The sequence below is a fragment of the Bison bison genome, unplaced genomic scaffold, assembly GCF_000754665.1.
Source record: "Bison bison bison isolate TAMUID 2011002044 unplaced genomic scaffold, Bison_UMD1.0 scf7180017864035, whole genome shotgun sequence".
NCBI lineage: Eukaryota > Metazoa > Chordata > Mammalia > Artiodactyla > Bovidae > Bison > Bison bison.
In genome coordinates, this window is record NW_011494607.1 from 143,983 (window position 1) to 171,113 (window position 27,131).

Consider the following 27,131-nt stretch of genomic DNA (forward strand, 5'->3'; position numbering starts at 1 on the left):
GAATTCCTTTTGCTTTGTCAAGACTTGTCATACTCAAGTCTTAGTGACCTGGGGGCTGTTTGGTACCTTTTAGTTGACTTTGCACAGCTTTGATTCATTTTATGATAATTTTGTGTGTGTGTGTGTGCTGTTAAAGGACAGTCTTATATTTAGGTCTCCTTTAGCTCCCATGAACTACATACAGTATGAAATATGCCAAGATTGCTGCCAGGGAAGTCAACCAGGAGGTCAGCTCGGGTTCAGCTTCTACTCACAGTGGTATTCCTGCTCTGAGCTATGTTGCTGCTTACACAGTATTTCCACAACCTAGAGAGCTTGAAGAGAGGGTTGGCTGTGGGAATGAAGACAAAGGGATGAGGCTACTGACCTTTGCAAAGAATAAATCGCATATTCTGATGATGACAAACACGAGTGAAGGAGAAGGTGGAGTTAGAAGTGAAAGCCTAAGAAGGGGTTGATTTTGTGGGAAGATGATTGATTTTTGACAAAGCCACTATAGATCATCCAGGTAGAGATGAGCATGGGTCAGTGGTTTGATATTGTGACTCCAGTGATTGATTAAGGTCAGAAATGTACATTTGGGCAATCTCCATTAGAAATAGTGGCTGTCTTATCTTGAACTTTTAAAAAGCTCCTTAAGTTCTTTAGAATATTGGTTAATGATTGACAATGTTAATATTTCTAATTGTGGTATAATGCTACTTGCCATGTACAGTATCTCATGTAATCTTCAAAACAAGTAGGAATTAGATACTTATCCCTGTCATATGGGCGGGGATGGGGGTGGGAAACAGGCATAGAGAGGCACCTAAAATCATAGCAAAGGTGGAGTTGGAACTTGTAGGTGTTTAACTGCTGAACTTACACTCTTAACCACTGTATCATATTGCCTCTTAATTAGATAATTTATATGAAAGCAATCAAAAAAGCATAAGGCTTTCAAGACAAAACAAAGTTGAGATAAGCAGAATAGAATAAGACCACAGTGGAGGACGAAATGGAGAAAGAAATGATTTGGATTGAGGTTTTAGAATAATATCTCATTTTTGGAATATAGAGAAAGTGGACCAAGAAATTGGAGAATTCCAAGATGGCTTTGAATCCAAACAGAAGTGTATTCAGAAGGAGATGATTTACTGTTGAACAGGAGCAGAGGATATAAGTAGAGGATAGGAACTGAAAATCCTACAAGCTGGCTTTTTCTCATTGTTGGGTATCATCTGAAATATCACTTTCTCAGAGAAGTCCTGAGATTAGTTGGGATGAGTATCCAGTGCTTATTATAATTTCTATTGCATTATAGGCCTTTAATATCTGTTAAGTAAAGGAATTGCAGCAGTAGATATTTGGGATATAGGCTGTAATAAGACATCAGAGACCTTTCAGTCTAGTCTGGGAACTTGGTTATTAAAGCATTAATAAGTTGTTGTGTGCTCATAGTTGACATGAGTGCTTTGGCTAGTGGTCCTGCTTCTTTGCCCATTGGTGTATGCAGAAACTCTCAGTAGAATGCATGGTGTGCCCATTGGTGTATGCAGAAACTCCCAGTAGAATGCATGGTGTGCCCATTGGTGTATGCAGAAACTCTCAGTAGAATGCATGGTGTGCCCATTGGTGTATGCAGAAACTCTCAGTAGAATGCATGGTGCGTGGACATATTAGTTGATGCTCTTATTATTACCATTTTTAAAGGTTATTCCCTGTTTCGTGAGAGTTGGTTGGTTGATTTTCTTTTAGAAAAAAAAGTTGCTCTATATTTGAGTGCATGTCATCCGTACTTTCCTGATTTGTCTGTTTTGTATCCGTTTGGTGGTATTCACCAGGGTTTTGCTTAGGAGGCTATTGAATGTGGTTCTTTGAGTCTGTGTAGGGTTTTTAGTGTTTTTCATTTATTCTTGCTTTCTCTCCCTTCTAACAGATGGTTTGAACCATTGGTATATTACAGTCCTCCAATCTTGAGAGGATGCTTGCTGAAGTGATGTTCTTTCAGGTGAGCTTCACTAGTGCAAGGGTAGTTTTCCAGGAACACTACGTGCGGTGGGTGCGAAAGGCAGGGGTTGAGGTAAGCTCAAAAATTGTTTCAAGAGTGTGAGCAGCACAGTGAGAGCTGAATCGCGAGGGGCTTATGGAAATCCTGTCAGTAATCTGAGCACTTTTGATTATAATCATCAGTGAAGGGCTAGTTGATGCCATATATTCAGTTCAGTTCAGTCGCTCAGTCTTGTCCAACTCTTTGCAACCCCATGGACTGCAGCAAGCCAGGCTTATCTGTCCATTACCAACTCCCAGAGCTTGCTCAAATCTCATATCCATCGAGTCAGTGTTGCCATCCAGCCATCTCATGCTCTGTCGTCCCCTTCTCCTGCCTTCAGTCTTTCCCAGCCATCAGGGTCTTTTCCGATGAGTCAGTTCTTCGTATCAGGTGGCCAAAGTATTGGAGCTTCAGCTTCAGCATCAGTCCTTCCAGTGATATTCAGGACTGATTTCCAAAGTGAGCCTAAATTGTTGATTGTCATCTCTCAAATATACTAGAGATATTTAGCATGGAAAATCAATTCACTGGTCTCTTTGCTGTCATTTCATTCAACTGTGAATGAAACTCCAGTGTTGGTAACATCTTGGAATATGTGTAAGCAACAGATAGGGAGAGGAAACCACCTTGGGTCAAGGAGAATATAAAAGCTAGAATTACTGACTATTTAGAACATAGTAATGAGCAAAACACTACAGAGCAGAATTTGAGAGAGACCACAAAAGCTCTAACCAGAAATTAATAGCTTTAAATTACTGTCATATTCAATGGGAAAAGAAAAAGAAAAACCTTGAAATGAACTAAGCATTACATTTAAGACAATAGAAAAAGAACCAAGAATAAGCCCTATTGTTTCAAAATAATATTGGGCTTTATACTTAACAGTATGATATAACAGTCTTTTAAGTTCAAAGTAAAAAATTATTACTTTTAGTCATTTGTGTGGTTCTTGAAATTCAACAATACAATATGATAAGGAAAAAAATGAATATAAGTATTAGAAAAGAATCAACATTATTTTTCATGGTTTATATAATATTCTGTGTGCAGAACTCAGTTGAATCATGGATTGCCGATTTAAAAATGCTATGTAAAGATCTTATTTCTAGCTCCTAATAATGGAAAATATCTATGAACAAATCGAACAAGATGTGTATTGGGTAAATTATGGAACACGAAAGGATGTAAAAGAATGGCTGCCAAGAGAATGGAGAATTGTTCATTGTCCATGGATGGGAATGCTTGTTATTATAAACCTAGCAGGTTTCCCTGAATACATCTGTAGTTTTAGTGAAAATCCACTCAAAATCCAGGCAAGGTTTTTATGGAACAGTTGATTGGAAAATATCTGTGGAAATGAGCAGGTGTTCAAGAATAGTCAAAATAATCTTAAAACGTTGGGAAGACTTGCCTTACCACACTTCTGTGGGCAGGATAGATAATTAGGCCAGTAATAATAAGACCTGATAGAAACCGGAAACTCCATATAAACCAGTATAAGGAAATTTGTTATGTTATAGAGATGGTCTCAATCAGTGTGGAGAGATGAAAGAAAGAATTGGTATGTTTGTTTGTTTATATGGAAAAAATGAAGTTTTGTTACTTACTTCATCCCCCAAATTCAGGTTGAACGTCAGTCTTTAATAAAATTATTAGAAGATGTAAGCATTGTTTGGGAGTAGGAAACAAAGTACATGTGATAAAGAAAACAATTGAGAAGTTTACTCTATTTAAATCTCCATAAAGTATGTGACGTGTGTTAGTCACTCAGTTGTGTCCAACTCTTAAGTGACCCCATGGACTGTGTAGCCCACCAGGCTTCTCCGTGGAATTCTCCAGGCAAGAATACTGGAGTGGGTTGCCATTTCCTTCTCCAGGGGATCTTCCTGATCCAGGGATCAAATCCGGGTCTCCTTTCTTTGCAGACATATTCTTTACCATCTGAGCCACCAGGGAAGTGTACTGCAGAAGAAAGACAAGGCTACAAATATGTTTTAAATGGATATGTGAAAGACATTACTAGTTGCCTAGCTTGTTTATTCTTTCTAACTTTACTAATTTTGTACCCATTTAAAAATGACTGTCTTCTCTGATGTCCTTCAAATGAAATTTAAGCTAAATTTTAGCTAAAAATTTCTAAGAAAGCTTTGCTCCCTGAATATGGGGGTCTAGTTTTTTTCTTTCCTTTTTTTTTTTTTCCTCCTTTGCCTAGAATGTGGATATAATGTCTGGAGCTTCAGCACCTGTCTTGCAGCGAAGAAGCTGAAGGTACTGGTTAAGGATGGCAAAGCAGGAGGTTAAAAGGCTAGTTTGTTGATGATATTCTCAGCTAGACATGTCAGTCATGAATCACCTATTCCCATACTTTTAGTAATATAAGAAAAATGGTCTAATCTAGCCGTTGTAGTTGGGCTTTCAGGTAGGATTACTGAAAATAGCCTGTATCCTGCAAGGATTAAAAGCTAGCATATGTGAACAATTCCTATAAATCAATAAGAAAAAGGAAGACAACCTAATAGAAAAATTGAGGGTAACTGTAGGCAGTTCACAGAACTGGAAACCAAATTGCCAGTAAGCATATGAATCTCACTAATAGTTAGGAAGTGCAAGTTAAAACAGAGGCTTTTCCATAACCACAACTGTAAGACTAAAAATATTAAATGTTGGCAAACATGTAGATAAATTGTTATCATCAGTCACTGTTGGTGAGAATATAAATTGGGAGAACCATCCTGGGAAAACATTTTAGCAGTATCAAGTAAAACCGACTGTTACACTAGCCAGCATTGCACTAGATAGGTGTCCTAGAGATTCTTGTACCTTTGCACAGAGATGCAAAAGAAGTGGTCCTTGAGATGTTATGACTTACAAACGTGAGTGTAAAGTTACATATATGAGCATAGAGAAATCTGAAAATGTAGTCTTGAACTAAAATGCGAATGACTATGAATATGATGATGATATATAACATATGAAAGCAGTATTGAAACTGTGCACTTCCCGGGTGGCGTTAGTGGTCAGAACCCTCCTGCCAATGCAGGAGACACAAGAGATGCGAGTTTGATCCCTGGGTTGGAAGATCCCCTGGAGTAGGAAATGGTAATCCACTCCAATATTCTTGCCTGGAAAATTCCATTATAGTTCATGGGGTTGCAAAGAGTCTGACATCATTGAGCGCGCGCACGCGCGCACACACACACACACACACACACACACACACTCACACTTATTGAAACTATGCCAAATAATGTCACCACCTGGCTACTGAAAGATGCAAACCTTGGCAAATATTTTCTACTCATCAGTAAAGGTTCTGGATGCCTAAAAAAATTTTTTTTAATAAATTTTTTAAATCCAACCAATTTATCAGTTCATTGTCTCTTTTATTCCTGACAGGGTCTTCTTTACTGAGGATATTATGACCAGAGCTGCTCCTTGACCTATGATATGATACATTGTTAAGCTTTTAAAGCCCTTTGCAAAATATTTGCATGTGTATTTTCACTTAATTATAGTAATTGCTTTCTGAGTTAATGGGCAGGATTTTAATTCTTATTCAAATTAAGTGGCATTAATTGGTCTTAGCTTTCTGATTTTTAGTTTAGTTCTTTTTATCATAGTTCTATAGCTTTTCCAATATATAATTTAATATCTAGGTATATTTCATTTATGTAGCATAACAAGTGATATTTTAAATATAACTGTAATGACTGTCTATTTGGAGTGATCTAGTGTAGAGTCTTCTTTATTTTTTTAAGTAAATAATGACTTGCTGATTTATTGCTTTTTGGGGGCTGATATAGTTCTTAAACCTTAAACCTTAGTTCTTAAATCTTAATATACACAAGAATTTACAGAAAATTTACAGTAAATTTACAGAAATTCTTTGACACCTCCCTCCTTGCCCCCAGCCTCAGAATTCTGCCCTTTCTCTTTCTCTGCATTACTAGATTAGTTTCTTAAGGGCTGTTCTCATTCGTTTTGGTGTATCAACAGCCTGGTGGGGGTTGTGTGTCTTTCTATGAAAAGAAAGTGAGAGTCACTCAGTCATGACCAATTCTCTTCAACCCCATGGACTGTAGTCTGCCAGGCTCCTCTGTCCATGGAATTCTCCAGGCTAGAATACTGGAGTGAGTAGCTATTCCCTTCTCGAGAGAATAATCCCAACCCAGGGATCAACCCAGGTCTTCCACATTGGATTCTTCGTGTAAAGAATCCATCCACACAGGTGGATTTTTTACCGGCTGAGCCACCAGGAAAACCCGTGTATCTTTCCTTCAGTTCACTTCAGTTGCTCAGTCGTGTCCGACTCCGGTGACCCCATAAACTGCAGCACGCCAGGTCTCCCTTTCCATCACCAACTCCTGGAGCTTACCCAAACTCATGTCCGAGTCAGTGATGCCATCCAGCCATCTCATCCTCTGTCGTCCCCTTCTCCTCCTGTCCCCAATCCCTCCCAACATCAGGGTCTTTTCCAGTGAGTCAACTCTTCGCATCAGGTGGCCAAAGTATTGAAGTTTCAGCTTCAACATCAGTCCTTCCAATGAAAACCCGGGACTGATCTCCTTTAGGATGGACTGGTTAGATCTCCTTGTAGTCCAAGGGACTCTCAAAGAGTCTTCTCCAACACCACAGTTCAAAAGCATCAATTCTTTGGTGCTCAGCCTTTCTTCACAGTCCAACTCTTACATCGATACATGACCACTGGAAAAATCATAGTCTTGACTAGACGGACCTTTGTTGGCAAAGTAATGTCTCTGCTTTTTAATATGCTGTCTAGGTTGGTCATAAGTTTCCTTCCAAGGAGTAAGTGTCTTTTAAATTCATGGCTGCAGTCACCATCTGCAGTGATTTTGGAGCCCCCAAAAATAAAGTCTGACACTGTTTCCACTGTTTCCCCATCTGTTTCCCATGAAGTGATGGGACCAGATGCCATGATCTTTGTTTTCTGAATGTTGAGCTTAAGCCAACTTTTTCACTCTCCTCTTTCACTTTCATCAAGAGGCTTTTTAGTTCCTCTTCTCTTTCTGCCATAACGGGTGGTGTCATCTGCATATCTGAGGTTATTGATATTTCTCCTGGCAATCTTGATTCCAGCTTGTGCTTCTTCCAGCCCAGCATTTTTCATGATGTACTCTGCGTAGAAGTTAAATAAGCAGGGTGATAATATACAGCCTTGTCGTTTTCCTTTTCCTATTTGGAACCAGTCTGTTGTTCCATGTCCAGTTCTAACTGTTGCTTCCTGACCTGCATATTAGTTTCTCAAGAGGCAGGTCAGGTGGTCTGGTATTCCATCTGTTTCAGAATTTTCCACAGTATCTTTCCTTATGAAGTGCTTAATAAATGGTTGTAGGATGAATTCAGGAAGCACTTGCCAAAAGTGAATACTTGGACAAATTTAGTACTGTATTAATTGTGGATGGAGAAGACTAAAAGAATTTTAATACTCAGAAGTTAGGTGTGTGCTGAAATTGGTTTTCAGGTAACCTGTTAAGTATTATTTTCAAACACACTTTTCCTTAGCAAGATCATTTAAAAACATGACTATAAAAGGCGAGGGAAGGTTTTTACTGGAAAAGTTGTAACAAAATAAGAGTAAGTGGAGAAAAATCATGTTATTTTGCACAAGTATAGCAAGCCAGCTTGAAAGTTTTCTCCTTAGAGAAGTTCTCTAACAAGCTACTGGGAATTGTTCAGCCCATTGGCAGCAACACAGAAAACTGCCCTTTTCACCCTTTCCAGAACACAAACGTAGACGATTCATGGCTGGAACCTATCTTCAAGAGACTGCTGGCTTTATTGAAGCCAAATGTGTATAGAGTTCTTCATTTAGACACACGAAGGGCCTCCAGCACTCTTGCCATAGAGAAAGTAAACCACATAGAGATACTTGAAAAAAAAACAAAAACACGCAAACAAAACACCCTAAACTTATTGTGTATCAGTGCACATGCAGACACCACCTATTTGGTAAGAAATATACCTCTGTCTTGCGCATTCTTTACCCGTCCGTCTCAGTGTTAGCTGTGCTTTTTAACGTTGTAATTGCAGAATAAATACTAATTGAACACAGTGAAAGTAGGATGCAAACCAACAGAAATGAGAACCAAGTCTACGCTTTTCATCTCTTTTGTTGTTTAAAAAAGTCCTTAAGATGAGTTTTTCTAGTGGTGTGAGAAATGTAAAAATGTAACAGTAGCAAAGAGGTTCTTTAATTACCCATTTAGCTCAAATTTGAAGTAAACTTTCCCAGGCCAAACTTGTCTAATGTGGGCCAGAAAACCCATGTTTGAACAGTGAACTTGAGTGCTCTGACTTCTCATGCCAGACCTCTGGATAACCTTGGGCAGCTGTTCCTCTGTTGTTATTTACTTATTTGAAAGAAAGTCAAGTGAAGATGTGGACAGTTAACACTTCTTTCTTGGTGATTGTCTTATAGGCTATTTCACGTTGATGCTGACTATCTCAGGACACCCCCTCACCCCCAACCCGGAGTAAAGAAGTCTTTAACAAGGAGGCCATATCTTCCTGCTTCTTCTATAGACCCTTTCTCAGAAATATTAACAATTATATTTACTTTGAAGATGTTGTTAAGCTGATAAACAGTAATGTGAAATCTTTTTGATATTCTTTTGAAGGAGATGAAAGATGTTTTATTACTCGTTAAGTTTAAGGCAAGCAGTGAATGAAGCATGCTTGCAGTTAGTGCTTGTTTGATATGTGCAATTTATCTATTTAAATCGGAAAGATTACAGTAACAGAGCATGCCTTCTGTGCTTACTAGTTTCAGGCAAGCCAGGTCCCTTTACCAACTCGACATGGAAGATTTTGCCTTTGAATTTTCAGTTTTGATTCCCTGGTTTGCCATCTAGTTTTCTCACAGTATATAGTATATATACTATATTTCTCACAGTATATATTATTTGCTGGAAAAATTCAGGTGCCTTTGGAAAGGGGTTCTGAACTTGAAATATTTTAAATTAGTGTCAGTATTGGACTCTGAAAAATAAAATTATCTGTTGTTAAAGTAATGAGTGTATGTAATTGAATGGAGTTTCCTTGGCTTATCATTTTTGTCTGTGTGGTTTCTGGAGTTTCTTGACATTGTACCGTTTTGGAGAAGTTACCTTTGAGTCATGATTGGAACTTGTTTGAGGTTGCATGTCGTTTTGGGGAGACAGAAGTGTTCCCTGGAAAATACTGGACTGATTTTCAGTTTATGAATTATGAGCTTGGTTCACCAGACTGCATTTTGGAACTTGACTCTCCAGGGCAGAGTAGTGTCCAGCTTCATTCTGTGAGTAACTGCAGTTGCCTTTTTGCCATTTGGGTTTGTTTGTTTATTTATAAATGATCTGTCTGTGAAATTTTAAGCCAAATGGGATACAAAGGAATTCCTAGTTTTCAAAGGTTCTTCTTTAATTTTGCAATTTAAAATTTAAAGATTTAAAATTTAAAAAATAAGGGCAATTTTGCCTTTATTTTTAGAAGTTAAATATGTTACAGCTGTTGAGTAATGCACCACCTCCTGTTCTCACCTCTGCTTAAATAATTGAAGGAGAAAAATACAGATTGATTTTGTATACCTGAATATAAAGCTGAATATTCAGCTTCATCTTTGTAGCTTGCCCAAGTACCTGTATGTGATCCTTAAGACTGTGGAAAAAGCCTAGAGTCAAAGAGAAGATAGGAGATTTTTTTTTTTTAAATCAAAAGGCAGATGTGCCTACTTTAAATACTTATTTCGAACATGACAAGTTGAGAATAGTGGGGAGCCAAGGACAATTAAGCATCAGGAAATGGCTTCACATGTTGCCTGTTGTGTCCTGGATGATTTGGATAAAACAGAAACAGCTGTAATGCCAAATGCCCTATAAATTTCAAATGCTGGTGTAAAGCGCGGTGTTAGCACAGTTTATGAGCTGACTTAATAGAGAGCTTTGCCCATAGGTCTTCTGGTGACTTGCTTTCAGCTTTCTTCACAAAAATGCAAAATATTTGGGGCCCTTTCATATTGCTAAATGAAAAATGGTGTGCATTTGGCTCCATAAAGCAAGTAGCCTTGAGAGATGGGCCTGCCTAGAAATTGACTACATTTTTGTGGGAGAACGGGTGAAAAGGGCAGTTTCCTGTGTTGCTGCCAAAAGGTCTGAACAATTTGTAGTAGCTTGTGGCTAGAAAACAACTTCTGTGCAGCAAAAACAGCAACTGCAAACTGGCTCTGGGTGTGTGTGAGAAAATGCTCTTCTTTCCTACTTGATTGTTTGCCTTTATAGAAATTTTGTACAGTGAATTTTCAAACTCAAACGCTTAAAATGGTGTTTTGGCTGGTTTGCATAAAAACCTGGGGAAATATATTTGGAGGCAGCCCAAGTGCTGCATTATTTGGTACTTACAAAAGGGCAGCATTTATATTTTGCTTTTATTGTAACCGTGGGTCTAGAGAGAGTTACTCATTTGTCTCCTGCCTTAAAAAGTGCAGGTAAATCTTGGCATCTATGGAGTGTTTCTACAGTAATGGATTTTTTTTTTTTTAGTTAACATATTAGGTGTGTGTTTTCTTAGTTAACTTGGGTGTCGTGTTCCATTTTGTATTAGATGTATGTTTATAAAATATCCATGTGAAACTATTGGCAGTTGTCACTTACTGGTACTGACAGTGTGCCAGGTGCCATGCTTATGTTCTTATATTGGCTATGTTGTTTACTTCTCTAGAAGAGGGAAAAAGCTTAGGGTAAGTGTCAGGTAGCTAGAAAATGGTTGGAATGGGCCAGGATTTGGAGTCTGGTTTGTGCTTTTTTATGATGTCAAAATAGTTACTATTTCAGATCTTAATTTGTAGAATTAAAATCTGTTTTTTCTTTTTTTTTTTTGGTTGGGTTTGTATAAAGATTAACGGGCTTCCCTGGTGGCTCAGACAGTAAAGAATCTGCCTGTAAGGCAGGAGACGTTGATTCAATCCCTGGAGAAGGGAGTGGGCTACCCACTCCAGTATTCTTGCCTGAAGAATTCCATGGACAGAGGAGCCTGGGAGGCTACAGTGCATTGGGTCGCAAAGAGTCGGACACGACTGTGCGACTGAACTGAACTGAACTGACTGAGACTTGGTTTGATTTAGTTTAAGTGTTCTCACTAAGCTCTTTTTCGGTCCCAGCTTTTACCACTCCTGAGCATCTATATACTTATTACTGCTTAAATGCTCCAGGCTTTACTTTTTTTGACCTTAATTTTGATGTTCCTCTTCTGTTGGGGATATCTGTTAGCTTTTCATTAAACTACAGACAATAGTTGATTGAGGCATGACCCTTTCAAGATTTCGCCCTGTTCATCAACATCAGTGTCTTCTTTATTTAGCAAATAGGCTGGTGCTCATAATCTAGCACAATGATTCTTTACTGAGATGGGGGTGGATGGGTGAGTTTTGTCTCCTAGGAAACATTTGGCAATGTCTGGAGATTTGGTTTCTTGGTTGCCATGACTGAAGGACCTGCTTCTAGTATTTCTGTATAGAGGTAGGGAATGCTGCTAAAAATCCTTTAATGCACAGGACAGCTTCTTGGATGACAAAGAATTGTTTGGCCACGATGTCAGGAGTACAGAGGTTGAAAAACCCTGAGCTAGCTAACCCAGAAAGAAAAAGTGAAAGTGTTCATTCATTTGTGTCCGACTCTTTGCAACCCCATGGACTGTAGCCCACCAGGCTCCTCTGTCCATGGAATTCTTCAGGCAGGAATACTGGAGTGGGTTGCTATTCCCTTCTCCAGGGGATCTTCCCTATCCAGGGATCAAACCTGGGTCTCCTGCATTGTAGGCAGATTCTTTACTGTCTGAGCCACCAGGTAACCCCAGCTAACACAGGGCATAGACCAAACCAAATCTTATTAATTGGAAACCATTTCTTTGTAAGTTTTTTTTTTTTTTTAAATAACAAAACAACTCTGGTAACTAGTCAAGTTTTTATTCTCCATTCTACAGGTCAAGGAAGAGGCTCCCAGTCTGCTCACCCAGCCCTAAGCCAGGTGACACAAGTTGACCTTACACTGGATTCTTTTAACTCTTTTCTACCTTCATCTCCTCTCCTGACCTAGATGAGATCACACATTCAGTTATTATCTGCCATTATCTTAGTTACAATTAGTTGACTGTTAAGAATGGTACATGAAATACTTTGACTTGAGGTGGGAGAAAAGCAAAAGAATGAAAGGAATGTGCACCAAAGTTTGGATTAGGATGAAGGTCGTCATGTGCCTCTTGCCAACATATTAGTTCAGGAGATGCAACTATGAGTGATCTTCACAGGTCCACACATAACTACCGTGGCAACTATTGATTAGCTTTTGTAAAATGAGAACAAATACAAGAGATGAATGAAATTTTCAGACAGGCTAAAAAAGAAGCTATCTTTAGGTCCAATAACTGTCACTTAGCCTACCATATTAGTAGGGAAATTGACTTTTGTATTTTATTGCCTTGTGAATTCTTGGGCCTAACCTTTGTGATTTTAATTAAATGTAACAAGTTGAAAGGAGCAACCTGTACCAGTCTTGAAGTCTTTGCAAATTCTTGGGATGCTGTCCCTCCTTTCTTTGCATCTTCATCCTTTAGTTCAGCCACCAAATGGTGTCTGACTCTTTGTGACCCCATGGACCATAACACGCCAGGCTTCCCTGTCCTTCACTATCTCCCTGAGTTTGCTCAAATTCATGTCCATTGAGTCGGTGATGCACTCTAACCATCTCATCCTCTGCTGCCCCCTTCTCCTATTGCCTTCAATCTTTCTCATCATCAGAGTCTTTTCCAGTGAGTGGCCAAAGTGCACTTTGACCACTCTGCATCAGTGGCCAAAGTATTGGAGCTTCAGCATCAGTCCTTACAATGATTATTCAGGGTTGATTTCCTTTAGGACTGACTGGTTTGATCTGCTTGCAGTCCAGGGGACTCTCAAGAGTCTTCTCCAGCACCACAGTTTCAGAGATGGTTCTAATTTTACAGTCATTCTCTGCTCATCTACTGTTTTGCAGATGACTTTAAGTAGGTATTTCTCAGAGTGGGTTGTAATCATTGGCTTCCTCCCCTGCTCCCTTACTGGGTTATGTGTCCTAGCACAGTGCTGGGTATACAGTGGCCATCGCCTCCACATAGAGTGGATGAATGGAGGAGGCAGAGCCAGGAGGAAACACCTTAATCTGAAAACTGAGTAACAGAAAACGGTTGGTAGAGCTTTTGAAACTCAGGGTGCTGGGAAAGGAGCCTAAGTAAGTGAAGAGTAGGAACTGTATTAACATCACCTTGTTGGGTTTTTGTGCTGGGCACGTATTTTTCTTTTTTAAACGTTAGCAGTCCAGGTGGCTGAGGTGGGAAGGCTAGTCTGTGGCCTTGGCCCTTTCTGCGTATCTGCTGGTATAAGTGGTGTTCATGTCTTTTACCTGAAGTTCCTCCAGGCTATGTTACCCTCTTGCTCTGAAGGGCTTTTATAGCTTTTGCATGTTCTCAAATCTGCCTGTTTGCTGGCATGTGTTATTTCAATCTGGATTTCTCAACTGCGTTAGGTCATGTCCGGCTCCCCTCCAGGAAGAACGGAGTTTTAAAGTGATAGAAATGACCCCTGAAACCGGGCAGTGATTTCGCTGTGGCTGCTCTCTTAGGGCACATAGAGTTCTGGCTTTAACCTTTTATTGTCTCCTTGGGCAGATTTGCTTCCTTTGCTTTCTCTTCTGGCCCTTGAATTTCAAGAGCCACAGCTTTATTTTACTCTGGGGTTTATTATGTGCCTGAGTGTCACCATTAGTGGCCTGGGTTGGAATAAATAGCAACTCTGTAATGCATGTGTTTTGTTTTTCTATTGAATTACATAAAAGCATTAGACATTTTGATTCAAAATAGAGATAATTATGAGAAAAGCTGTCTCTTTCAGTGAAAGGCTCACTCGCCAGGCACCAGTGCTTACCACTGTGGCCATGTCATTGGACTTGTCCCTTGCAAATTGAACATGCCTGATTGCACAGGTGTTTGCATGGTTGAACAGATTATATTTGGACAATAAACTGTTATGCCTGACAGTGATTAGAAAGGCAGGGCAGAGTTGCACATGAATTACTTTGGTAAGAGAATTGAGGAGAGAGTATTACCAAACATTTTTATAAGAGAAAGCAAAAAGACTTTTTATTCTTTAACAGTTAATTGTCCTTAAACTTAATAATAGTAAGTCAGCCTTGTACCAGGCAGATTTGTTTGTTTGTTTGTTTTAATGAATGGCTAGTAACTTTTTTTTATTTACTTATACACCATTGAGTGTGTTGAACACTATCTGGTTTTCTCTACTGGAGGACAAATAGAGTTAGATTGCGGCTGAGATCATAGGAAGAACCAGTATCCAGTGTCATATATTTCTGGTCTGTCATTTTTGGGGCTTTATGCACAAATGTGAAATCTATGTCTGGGAGAGTGGGGGTGTGGCTTGACTAGGGAGCTGTCTTAGGATTTCTGGAGCTCTCTGAGAGTCCAGTTAAAGTTTGTGGCCATGAATTTGACTTGAGAAAAGTTACCATCGTTACTTATTTTTGTCGGTGGCGTGGGTGCAAGTCTGAAGTAAGACTGTACCTTAGGTGGAGCCAGAGAGTCCGTGGACATGCTGGAGGAGAGAGGGGCTGGTAAAGGTCTGCTGGTGGCCCACGGAAGTCAGGCTGCTGTGAGAGGGTTGTGAAGATGGAGCTGCGGGCACAGGCTGCTCAGGGTCACAGAGTTGTTGGAGTTGTGGTTCACAAGGAAAGACAGAAGATAATCAGAGGTTGGGACGAATGAAAATGAGATAATGGTAGGTCTAGGGCAGGATTTTTCAAGAAATCATTTCAGAAGGCCACAACTGGCATTTAGAAAGTGAAATGGCATAAACAACGTGAAAGTTGGGGCCTTATCTAGTCTATACAGAATTTTATGTGAATTTCAAAAAGACTTCCCTTTTGGGAAAAGCTTTCCATTAGCAATCATCACACCTCGGACAAACCTCACTGACTAGAGCTTTGCCACTGCGCAGAGCTTCCCCTTGGGGAAGGGGAAGAGAAAGGGAGGTGGGAAGAAAGAGGTGCCCCCTTTCCTGGCTGAGGCAGCCCGCTGGCAGGGAGAAGGCTCATTGGGACTGGGGCTGGATTTAGCACAAAACGCTTATGCTTTAAGCCTGATCAGAGTGGCCACTTGAAAGCTGTGTTTCCATTAAAACTGGGTGTGTTTACTGTATATTTGTGAACTGGGTCACAGAAAAAAATTGAAAGTGTTTGGGAAACATGGGAACGGGTAACAGAGGGTACAGAGGGCAGGATCAGGGGGTTCGCTTTTAAAGTAGGAAACAACACACACAGGAACCCCCCCCCCCCCCCCCCCCACCGCTCTGTGGCTTACAGAAAGGAGTGGGGAGTACTGTTAGAGAAAATGACTTCGATTTGGAATGCATCCTAGGTTGGGGATTCAGCCCCCTCTCTTCTAGCAGAGGCTTTATACATGGTCGCGTGGTGGTGAAATATGGTCCAGACACTAGTTGAGCTTCTCGCTCAACCCTGGGTCTAGGGAGCTTTTCTGTCCGACTGAGGGAAATACACTGGAAAAAAGTCAAAGTGTGGGTCACAATTGAGATCCTGTGATTTCGTAAAAGCTAAGTGGTAAGGAGAGGGGGCTTTTGATGTGTTCTGGGTCATAGGGAGAGAGTTTTCTGCAACTTAGAGTCACAGGTTTACTACATAACATGTAGTCAGTTGTAGAAAATTGAAAATTGATTTTTAGAGGGTTGTGAGGGTGACAAAGCTCTGTAAAAGTTTATGTGGACAGTCATGGGAATTGTGAGTTAGAAGTTCTGGTTTCTTTCTTTTTCGGCTGTCTTGTTGACTTTAAAATAAATGATCATTAGCATCCCCGTGTGATCTTGGCTCTGCCTTTGGAATGTAAGTAAGAACGGACGAACGCATCTGGACGTTCCTTGTCCCTCTTCACGTGCTCTGAGTAGTAAAATCTTGACAGTAAATTGTAAGGCCTTGTGTAGCTTTCTAGTCTGAACTTGAGGTGGAGACTTTCGTTTCCCTTCCTATGGGGCCATGTTGGTCGGGTGTTGGTGGTAAAAAGCAGGCCATGACTTTTAAAAATTCCATGGCTTTTAAAAAAGGGATCAAGCCATGGTGGAGTGGAGAGTTTTAGGCAGTTTGGGTGGAGGCCCAGGTTCCTGTGGCTCTTCATCTCCAGTTGCCAAGAGTTGCCATGTCAACCCCCTGGTCAGGCACCACATCTCTGGGTTGGTCCCTGCTGGAGAAGTGGTAGAGTCGGGATTCTTCACTGGACTGTCTTAGTGTGAATGAAGGGTGACAGAAAGGGTCAGCCCCTACTCATTCTTCTGGGGAGCAAATGTGTGTTAGGGGAAACTCCTTATGTGTGTTTTCCTTAAAAATTGCAGTTAAGCTTTATGGATTAATTGGACCATCTGAAGTAGGCTTGGGGAGTTAGTACTCCCTTTAGTGGCTGTTTCTGTGGGGAAAAAATAATAACAACTAACGTTTACTTACTTAGAGTTGTTGTTCAGTTGCTAAGTCATGTCCGATTCTGTGACCGCATGCACTCCCATCCCCGGCTTCACTTGTGTCATCCTTATCTCATTCCCCCCTGTGCTCACTCCTTCCCCAACAAAGTCCTCACTTCATTTGAGGTTGGGGTGTATGTATGTTTTTTCCTGTTTCCAAGGCAGTGACTCAAAATCTGGCCTGTCATGAGTCAGTTCAGTTCAGTCCCTCAGTCGTGTCCGACTCTTTGCGACCCCATGGACGGCAGCACACCAAGCTTCCCTGTCCATCACCTACTCCCAGAGTTTGCTCAAAGCCACGTCCCTCGAGTCGGTGATGCCATCCAGCCGTCTCATCCTCTGTCATCCCCTTCTCCTCCTGCCCTCAATCTTTCCCAGCATCAGGGTCTTTTCCAATGAGTCAGTTCTTTCTGGACTGCCTATAGACAGGCGTGCAGAATTAGTCCTTCTCAGGCCTGCTGGAAGTTAACGGTTTAGAGCTGCTGAAGTTTGACTTTCAGGGATGGTCCTGCACAGTGATGGCTGTGCTCTACAAAGTGTTTAAAGCCGTAAAGTTCTGAGTGTAGGATTCCTAAGCAGAGTATAGTCACGTGTGACTGTGAGGTTTTCTTGTGCCAGGAAAGACTGTGTTTTTATGTTAAATAGCATTGGGTGGCCTAAGGGATTCTAGCCACAGCTGCATTCCAGAGACAGTTCAGAGCCTTGGCTGGTAATGACATCACCACCGCAGGTGCCAGATCATTCTTTTTTTTTTCCAATATAGCTTGCCCACGCCTTTTTTTCTTAAAGAACGTTTATGTACTGCTGTGAGGATTTGTTGCAGAATAAGTATGAAATCTAATTCTGGGTGTGTGTGTGTGCATGTGTGTAGGTAGAGATGAAAATAAAGTGCTTTTGGAAGATCACGCAGTCCCAGAAATTCCAGTTTTAGGTTACTTGCGTTCAATCACTCCCAAGAGATTTTGATGGGGAAGGGTGGGACGGAGGAGGGGGTTCAGACTAGAAGAGAAAAGGAGCTGTGATAAAACAAGGTTGAGGGGCTTCCTCCCTCTACTTTCCCCCTGATCCGAGATTGGCCTGGAGTGTTTCCAAGAGAACTCTGATTTCCAGTGTATTTCACAGAGGGCGAAGAGTTTGGGATTGGATTTTTTTTTTTAATGATAAATTTATGTGTTTGTTGAATAAAACTTGCAATACAGGGAAACATAAATAGTAAAAGCCAGCCTCATTCCCACTTTAAGACATAATTTCTTTATATTATATTTTTATTTTGTAAAAAATGCATTTGAAGGTGATAGAATACATTCAGAGGTTATAGGATAACCACTTCAGTAAATGCATATTTATGTACATTTCACAAGTAGGGTTCATACTATGGTTTTGACGTTTATTTTCATTTAACTTTGTGTCATGTTTGCCGCGCCAAGTAGTTTTTTTTTTAGAATGCAGAATTTTAGAACTATGAGGTACTTTAAGAGGTAATGAATCCTCCCTGTATTTTATAATTAGGTAATTTAATAAAATGAAGTTAAATGACTTGCTCTAAATTCCTGTTACTTTCAGAACTGGAATTAGAACTGGTTCCATCTATTCCAGTATATTTTTAACTATCCCATTCTGCCTATTTTACTTTATTTACTGGCAAAAATGTGTGAATAATTATCTCTAGGATAAATTAGAGATTGTTGCCCCAGATAATTTAATCCATCTCACTCTGAGTATGAAAAAAAGTGAAACTTTGAGACTACTCAAACACACCTGTGTAGTTAAATTACTTTGCCCCAAGTGATTTGGAGATGTTAGAAACCATTATGAGATGGCTGGATTGTTGCTATTTTAGGGTTATTTGATGTGAACCTGGAAGAAGTAAAGTTTAAAAATGTGTGCTTTACACTTAGCACAAGCATATTTGAAGTGTTTCTTTCTGTCATGTTAAAACCAATAAATCTCTTCAAACTTTTTAGTGGTCTTGCCAAACTGTTAATTATCATCTCCTTTGCTAAATTTCCTCTTCTCTGGAATTCTATTTTCCTTATTTTGCTGAATTCCCATAAGAGTTCTTGGCTGTATAATTCCTTTGGCAACTACTCACATAGTCTTAATGCATTTCTTCTACCCCTGTCTTGAAACAGTAACATTTTATGAACCTTAAACTTTCCATGAGGTTGTGTGAGTCCATTTCTTCTACTGTTGTCTTGAAAACAGTAACATTTTCTGAATGTTAACTTTGCATGAGGTTGTGTGCATAAGACTCTTGGCTCCTCAAGGACAGGATGTTGTCTTGTTATTTTCCTTCCTTCCACTTCTCTCCCCTTCACTTTGCCTCCTCGCTATAGTACCAGCAGAGCACCTGTGGGCTCACTCTGTTATTATTGTAACTTGTTAAAAAAGTTCTGAGCACATTGAGGGCAAATCAGAGAACATGGCCTCCTCTCTGTGAGTTTGGTAGTCCTGCCGGTACTGCCGATTTCAGGAATATCTCTGCAGAAAAAGCGAGTCTAGTATGATTTGCATATTGTTTTGGTCAGCAAGTAGTTAGATGTCATTTCTGAGGCAGTTGTTATGGATTCATACAGTGTACTGGCACACATAGCCTCAGACTCACCCTCACCTCTGTTTGAACTCAGGCTAGAAGAAACTGTATAAAGCAGCTGATGGGTGGGCTACTGCAGGGCTGTCTGAAAAATAGGTGACGGAGAATCCTCAGTTTTTGTTTTTCTTGGAAAAATTCCTCCACAGGAAGTCTTCAGCATATTTTAAATTCTGCATCTTGAAGAACTTAAGATTTTGTATATCTCTGAACTTGCTGTATCTTGAGGGAAGAAATGGAAGATGGGATGAAGGGCGTGAAGAAACTTAGTGTTGAGTAAGTGGAGAAGAAGTAGGAATAGGAAGTGGAGAAGAAAGGGAATAATGGCTGGGATACATTTGTAGGTAGAGGAAGAAGGAAAGAGTAAGAATGGAAAGAGATCGAGAAATAAGGATAAACAGCCAACTATTAGGGTGGGGACAAAAATCTGAATGTCATTTGGCAAGGATGCTTATACTTTTGGTTTCTTCCCAAAAGTTTTTCAAATGATTGTAGTGGGTGGGGAAACTCCACTAGAGATGACAGCTTAAGTGTTGGATGAGGAATATGACAGAAATAGCTTGAGTGACTGAAGTAGGAAGAAACAGAATTAAGAAACTTTTTTTTTTTTTTTTCCTGGCAGTGCTCTGCATTTCTTATAATACTGTGCTTAATTTATTCCAAAAAGGTTTTCAGTATCGTGTAAAGAGTCTCATTTTTGGTCAACTCCTTTTTTTCCTGTGGGGTTGCTTGCCTTAGAATAGGTGTCGAGCTCTCCCTCTCTTTCAGCTTGTTCACTATGGAAAACTGTCAGGACATAGAAGATATGCTGCAAAAGGAGACTGATTCCAAGAGTTGACCGCAGGACAGCAGCCACATCATTCAAGGGACCCAGTACATGTGTGTGACGTTTATGTGCACACACACGTGTTCTTTTTCCTTAAAGAAGTCTTGTGATGCTAGAATGTGATCTTATTTCTTTTGAAGTCTTTTTTTTTTTATTCATTATTTTTAAGTACTAATGGCTCTGCATACTCTCCAGGCTATGGGGAATTGTTTTTCCATATGTTTCTGTTCGGGTCAGTGAAAAGAGGAAAATAATTTAGGGATGAATTTTATGATTGGAAAAGGAACACTGCCTCCTAAAGATATTGATGTTTACCGGTGGGTTCTAGTATCAGTCGTATTATATCCTGACCCGGGGCTGGGCTGCGCCTGACATAAGCGTTAGGAACTGAATTGTGTCAGCACTGCCCCGTAAGGCGTTTATCTTAATCCAGGCGTCCTTGGATTGTGCCCACGAGCACACAGTGGTGGCAGTGATCGCAGAGCTGGGCTGCTGGTGTGAGCTCCGAGGAGCTCAGTGATCACCCGGTGAGTCCAGTCCCGGTGAACCTGAGTTGGTGTTTTTATTTAGATGCTCTATTTTGATCTCATGAGGGGTCGTGGTATTTTAGTTACTTCTGTGTCATTCTCCTGGGATGGACTGAATAGCCCTGAATTCTGTCTCACAGGGCCCTGTTATGCAGCTCAAGTAAGTAGAGGATGATGGCCAGGGAGGTACCAGCCGTGGAGCTGGTTGCGGTACGGTCCAGATTTGGGTGTTTGGGTTGGCCAGCTTTCCTGGAAGATAAGCTTATATTGTATTTACATAGATACATCCTGAAGGTTCTGTGTAATTATACAGTTGTATTTGAGTGTTCCAGAATAAAATAGTACATCTCCTGTCTGTGGCTTTGGCTCTGAGAGCCATAGCTGCTGCTTTCCTGCACGTTCTCCTGCGCTTTTCCCTTGTTCCTGCTTTCTCCTGTGATCTTCTGTGTTACCCTGAGTGGAGAAAGGAGCAAAATCTTCCATACTTGTCTCTGGTGAATGCTTTGCATGAAGGAGAGATTATAGAAATGCTGTGGTTTAAAAAAAAAAAAAAAAGCCACTAGCCTGCATTTTCGTACTGTTTTTACACCTGTGGGGAATTGGAAGTTTTGAAGGTACACTGGGAAAAGAAAAACCAAGAGGAAAACGTGTTTTGGAAAAACAAACCTGGCTGGGAAGTTAGGTTTCTGCCTTTTCTTACAATATTCTTTAAAAAAATAAAAATTCCCTCACTTAGCTCAGAATTTCTTAGATTCTCTCGTGTCTGTGATGCAAAGGATTGGCTACATTATTTTTTCAGGCCCCTCCCAGACTCATGATTCAGGAGGACTGTATATCCCCAAACGTATTGTTGTAGGACTTATTTCAGAGCCACTTCTGTTTTCTTCTTGCTTCTCTTAGAATTCAGTACCTTTTTGAAGGTGATGATCCTTTAGGTTAGTCTTAACCCATGAGAACCAATCATACAGGTGAAGATAGTTGTTTCACACTCCTCACATTTTCCTTGTATGAATCTTAAAAGATGGCATGACATTTCTTGCCATAAATGTGCCAAAATAGTGTTTATTCCACTGGAGGGCCATTTAATTTATTATTAGGCTTACTTTATTGAATCGTTAAGGTGATTATCTTGGATAATAGAAAAATAAGATGACAGTGCCAGGAATTGTCTGAAAAAACCAGGTGCACAGTTTGTTTTTTAAAAAGTGTTTTCTTATAATCTCATCTCTTTCTCCTCAAATGTGGTAAGCATAACTTTGTGCAAGGGAGTGTGTGTTTTGCTTTGGGGGATCCAGAGATAAGACAGACTTGTTAAGTATGGTGGCTAAGATGTGCTCATAGGATCAGTACTGCAGAAAGTACAGAGCTCTGGAAGGGGGTAAGGGAGTGTCGTGGGCACTTGGAGGAGAGAGGGATGGCACTCTTTGGACAGGGCATGGCCGGTGGATGGCTTTTGCCTGATGGTGGTGGTTGTGATGGGCATGCTTCGAGGAGTAAGCCTGGAGATTCTTGGCTTTTTCCTCCCTCAAGACTAGAAATCATCATGCATCCTACTGAGCAGAAAAGTTAGAAAGGAGGGTATGGCCAGAGCCTAGAGGACTGCATTTCAGGTGAAAGAATTTGGGTTTTCTTTCTGCAGTTACTGAGGTTTTCCAAACAGGTGAATGATGTGATCAGAACTGGAGTGTAGGAAGATGAGGTGGATAGAGAGGCACAGTAGGGCTAACAAATTTATGAGAAAATGTTAGTTATGAGAAAAATTTACCTTTGGTAACTTATTTACTGGTTTTACTGACTTGAATCAGAGTCTACTGCTTGTTTTTTTCCTACAGTACAAAAGTCATCAAATTGTTTTTTTAGGGCACTCTCCACTGAAGATAACTAAGTATATACCCTTCAGATAAAAGTGAGGAACAATCAATTTGTCTTTGTTGTGATCTTTTTCCATTAAGTATACTCAGCTATTTACTGTATTTTGTAATTAACCTTGACTACTCTTGGCATTCTCTCACAGCCCTTCCCCCCCCCCCCGCCCCCCCCCCCCACCCCGAGGGCATTTCTTAAGTCCTTTTCATATCAGTGTTTTAAAGACATTACATGATTGAGTGGGTATATCACAACTTCACCTTCACCTCCATTTAAAAAGTGTTTAGTTCCATTTTAGTATGCTATTTTAGGAATTTTTTTGTCCTGTTTTTGACAATAGTTTGTCTTTAATCCTTGTGACCATTATTTGGTGTTGATAGTCTTGCAAGTCAAAGTATCTTGGAAAGAAAGTCAAAGTCTTATAGCTAATAAGTGAAAGAGTTACAGTTGAAACTCAGATCTGCTTGTTACTGAATCATTTTATATCTGCAGGCCTCAGTTTCCTTATCTATAAAATGGAGGCATTGATAGTACACTTCTAATAGAGTGATCATGGGAAATGAAGTGAAATGATCCCATGTGCTGGCATAGGTTGTTTGTAAGCCATCTTCTAAACAATATAGATGCCTGGTGCTTGTGAATCTAAAACACTTAATTGATTCAACCGATAAGTAATTTTACATTTTGAATTTTAAAGGTAATTTTCTTTTCAAACTTAATGAAATCACCCAACTTTTAAAACCTCAGGCCCTCTTAATTTTGTGTACTGTAACACATGAAACTTGTATTCTCAATAGTTTCTTTTAATTCTTCCCCACAGACTGTCATTCTACACGTTCAGCTCTGTTTTGTGTTAATTTTTACTGCCTTTCCCCCCTGAAATGCAATAGTCCTGTAGTGTCCTAGTGGAAACATTGTTCTCTTTGTTTGGGCTAAAGAAGTGCCTTTGTCATTCCTTTGAGACATTCCGCAGATGCCATTTTGCAGTTCTGAAAAATATGTTGCTGTCCTCCTTGTGCTGTGTTACATTGTGTGTGTATGGCTTGGTATTTTAATGAAGTTGTAGTGAAAACTTGACAGTGATAACTTGTCACGTGATGATAAAACATAGAAAGGCTCTTTCTTGACTGTAGATATGTGGTCCCCATCTCTCCATAGTGTTGTGTGGTCGGAAAGTAGATCCCTCCTTTATTCAGACATTTGATACTTTTTGACTAACTTCATAGAAAACTGTTAAAACAGCTTCTTCCAACATGTACTGCTTTTTAAAGATCTCTTAATTTATATGTTCTTAATAGCATTTTAAGTGGCAAGTATACCCTATAATTTGCTAAGTGGCTTTAATCCTTCTAAGAAGTGGGGGCAAAAATCTTTTGGGAAATTGCCCTGATAAAATCCAGGAAATTCCTTTCATTCTTTTAAATCCAGTTAAAATCTAACTTTTAAAAAAGGCCTCTGATGTAACAGTGTCTGCAAGCATGTGCTTCTTAGAGTCCAGTAGTTTCTTGTAGATAGTGCCAAGCTCAAAGAGGAGTAGCATGAATGTATCCCTGTGTTTCAGGTAAATCTATACCCCATGGCACACGACCAGTTTATTATAACTTTGCTGGGACTTAGCCAGCTTGTTTTGTACTGCTTTTAAAACTGCCAAAGTAGGGGTACAGAAATGAAGGGGGGAAACTCATATTTCTTTGTTTAAGTGGATTTTAGTTTATTAAAACATTTCTTAATTATTGTATGTTTAGTGGGAAAAGCTTGTTAATATAGAAAAATACAAATAAAGCAAAATTTTCCATTGTCCACATTCAGGAACAACAATTGTTACCATTACGGCTGAGCATTTCCAGTGTTTTATCTGTGAATTTACGTATGAGGTAGAACAACAGGGTTTTCTTTTTAAACGTGCTTGTTTGCCCTTGGCGACTGTATATCTAAATTGTTCTTCTTTAAATTGAAGTATAGTTGATTTACCATATTGTTAGTTTCTGGAGAAGGACATGGCAAATTCCATGGACGGAAGAGCCTGGTGGGCTATAGTCCATGGGGTCACAAAGAGTCGGCCATGACTGAGCACATCAGCAGCACATTGTTAGTTTCAGGTGTATAGCGAAGTAATTCGATCATATATTATTTTTCAATTAGAGTTCAATACAGGATATTGAATATAATTCTCTGCACTATATAGTAAAGCCTTGTTGTTTTTCTCTTTGATATATGGTAGTGTGCATCTGTTGGTCCCATATTGCCAATTTATTCCTCCCTCCCTTTCCTTTTGGTGACTGTGAGTTTATTTTCTGTATCTGTAAATTTTAAGATAGTACTGCTTAATTTTAGAAATGTTACTCCATAGGGCATTCATTCATTAGATGGACTCACTTGAAAGTTCTCAATTAGTAGAAAGTGTGTACCTTTATTGCCTAAAGATATATGAGTCAGAAAAGGATGGGCTAATCATTTTGGATGTTTTCCAGGATCATAAAAGCATAATAGGTCTATATTAGAACTGTTAAGAAGCCTTTAAAACAAGTAAAGATCCTATCACATAAGCCCTGGCTCGTCTTGGACAGCTGGCTCATTGATTTCCAACAAGAGCTGATTCTGTGGTGGCCTGACTCCTGTCATCTGCGGCAGAGGTACCCAGGGATTACGGTGTTTGTATATGTTTAGCCATCAGCTGGGCTGGTTTTAGACAATGATACCAAGCCCTGTGCCATACCATCCCATCTGTTTCTTTTAAAGATAAATATACAGTTGGTATGGGACAGATCCTGTTACACTAAACTCTGTGGCAGAAATAAACTTCGCAGGTGGCTCAGTGGTAAAGAATCTGCCTGACAGTGCAGGAGATACAGAAAACTCCAGTTCGATCCCTGAGTCGGTAAGATACCCTGGAGGAGGCAATAGTAATCCATGCCAATATTCTTGCCTGGAGAATCCCATGGACAGAGGAGCCTGGTGGGCTGCAGTCCATGGGGTCACAAGGAGTTGGACACGACTGATCGACTAAACAACAACAGCAACATTAAAGGTTGAGGTGAGAGGAAATCCTCTCCAGGGGATTGGTAGATACTTCGACCAATCTTCTTCCAGAAGAGAAAAGCATCTCAAGCCTGGCTCTTATTACTCTAGGATCCAATGGGAAGAATATTTACTTTCGATATATAGATGATAAGCCAGCAGGAACAAAATTCTATATCTTGTTATATCTGTGCTGTTGTTTCAACACTTATTGAGTTAGATGTTCTGGTATAGTTAACATGGAATTATAGATGATAATGGGAGGAGATAAAAAAGGGATTGAGGAAGATATGAGACACTCCAATTATGGCTGAACCCAAATGGCTTGAATAGATCCAGGCAAAGTCTTGGGTGGGAGGAAAATATCAGGGGGATGGTGACAGAAGGGGAAGTTAGATGTGGCTGCTAAGTAGATTATTAGGAGTGCTACATTCCACCATTTGTCTGATATATATATATGTATACACACAGTTCCATACATTTAAGTGTAATGTATAATTGTGTGTATATCCTTTTGGTTCAGCTTACACAGGTCAACTGCAGGTACAGGCCTTCCCTCTTCCAAGGACAGACCATATAAAGTTCTGTTGGCCTGCTGCATCTAGAGGCAGAGTATAGTCTCAGAACACCGTGTACCGGTTGGTGATGTCCATTCCTCTGGCTTCAGTTCCATCCAGATCAGATGTCAGCGATCAGCTGCATTGTTGAGATTTCCCCCTAGACAGTGCTCTGCTCTGCCCTATCCTGTCGTATAGCTGTAAATTACCCTCTTGGATCACCAAGTTGTGTGGTTCGTGGGGTGTATGATTAGGTAGGTTAAGAGCAGTGGTTGCTCTGAGGATAGCTTGTCCTTGAAGTGTAATTCCTGATCAGATCTTACTGCCCCTGGTTCTGTCCATTTGGAGGATTGCCTTCACTCACTATGTATACCTCAGGGCCGTCTCAGAGTGTGGGCTGTGTTACTCTCCATTTAAGTCTGACTTCGCCATTCTTGGCATCCTGCTTCCTTTCCCAGTGGGTCCTCCTGGAGTGGTAGACACTCCCTGCTGGGTTGGTTTACCAGACTTCCCTTTGAGAGCCTTGTGATTTGTGAGAGTGTGTATGTACCATAAACTCACAAATAACTTGATTGCCTCCCCCGCCCCCATGTTTTATTCTGTTTTCTAAAAGTCAGTAACAGAGCTATTGTTAGGTTTGGTTACAAACTGCTTGTTTTTAACCTTATACCTGGAAGCTGGGGTTAGATTTTTTTTTTTTTTTCCTCAAGTGTAGACAGGGGAAGTGGACGGTCTAGACAGAGGAGAGTCAGCATTAATGAAGACACGGAAGCATTTCTTGTTGAGGAGGCTGGTGTGGCTGGAGCTTGGGATGTGTGAGAGAGCATGAGAAGCAGAAGATGAGCCTCGTATCTGGACTGGAGTCAGTCAGTGCGGAACCTGGGAGATTATACTGAGCAGTTTGGTCTCCGTACTCCCTGCAGAGCCACTGGAAGCCTTTCAGAAATTTTCATTGCTATTATTTATTTGAAGGAAGAGGCATAATTGCAAATATCTGTATTGCAGAAATACTACATGCCAGGTTTTATGGGGAATTAACCAGATTTCCCTGGGTATCTGTGCTGGTGAATTTTACCCTCAGTTAAAGGCATCTACCCAAGGAAACCTCCTTTTGTATTTCTTTTATTTATGGCTTTAGGTGAAATTGCCAACTCCAGT

At 40.2% G+C, this 27,131-nt stretch overlaps 1 protein-coding gene across 2 annotated transcripts in view; it reads left to right on the top strand.

Annotated features, from left to right (window-relative positions):
- Positions 1–11,830: 11,830 nt before the first annotated feature.
- The window catches only part of EPB41L2 (erythrocyte membrane protein band 4.1-like 2), a 163,956-nt gene continuing 148,655 nt past the window's right edge, over positions 11,831–27,131 (top strand). Inside the window, exon 1 of one of the 2 annotated variants that reach the window (XM_010834618.1) lies at positions 11,831–12,051. The gene's annotated coding sequence lies outside the window, so the exon portion shown is untranslated. Of the gene's footprint in view, positions 12,052–22,596; positions 23,960–27,131 lie in introns of those variants that run through there. The other variant, XM_010834617.1, reaches the window with a different exon arrangement.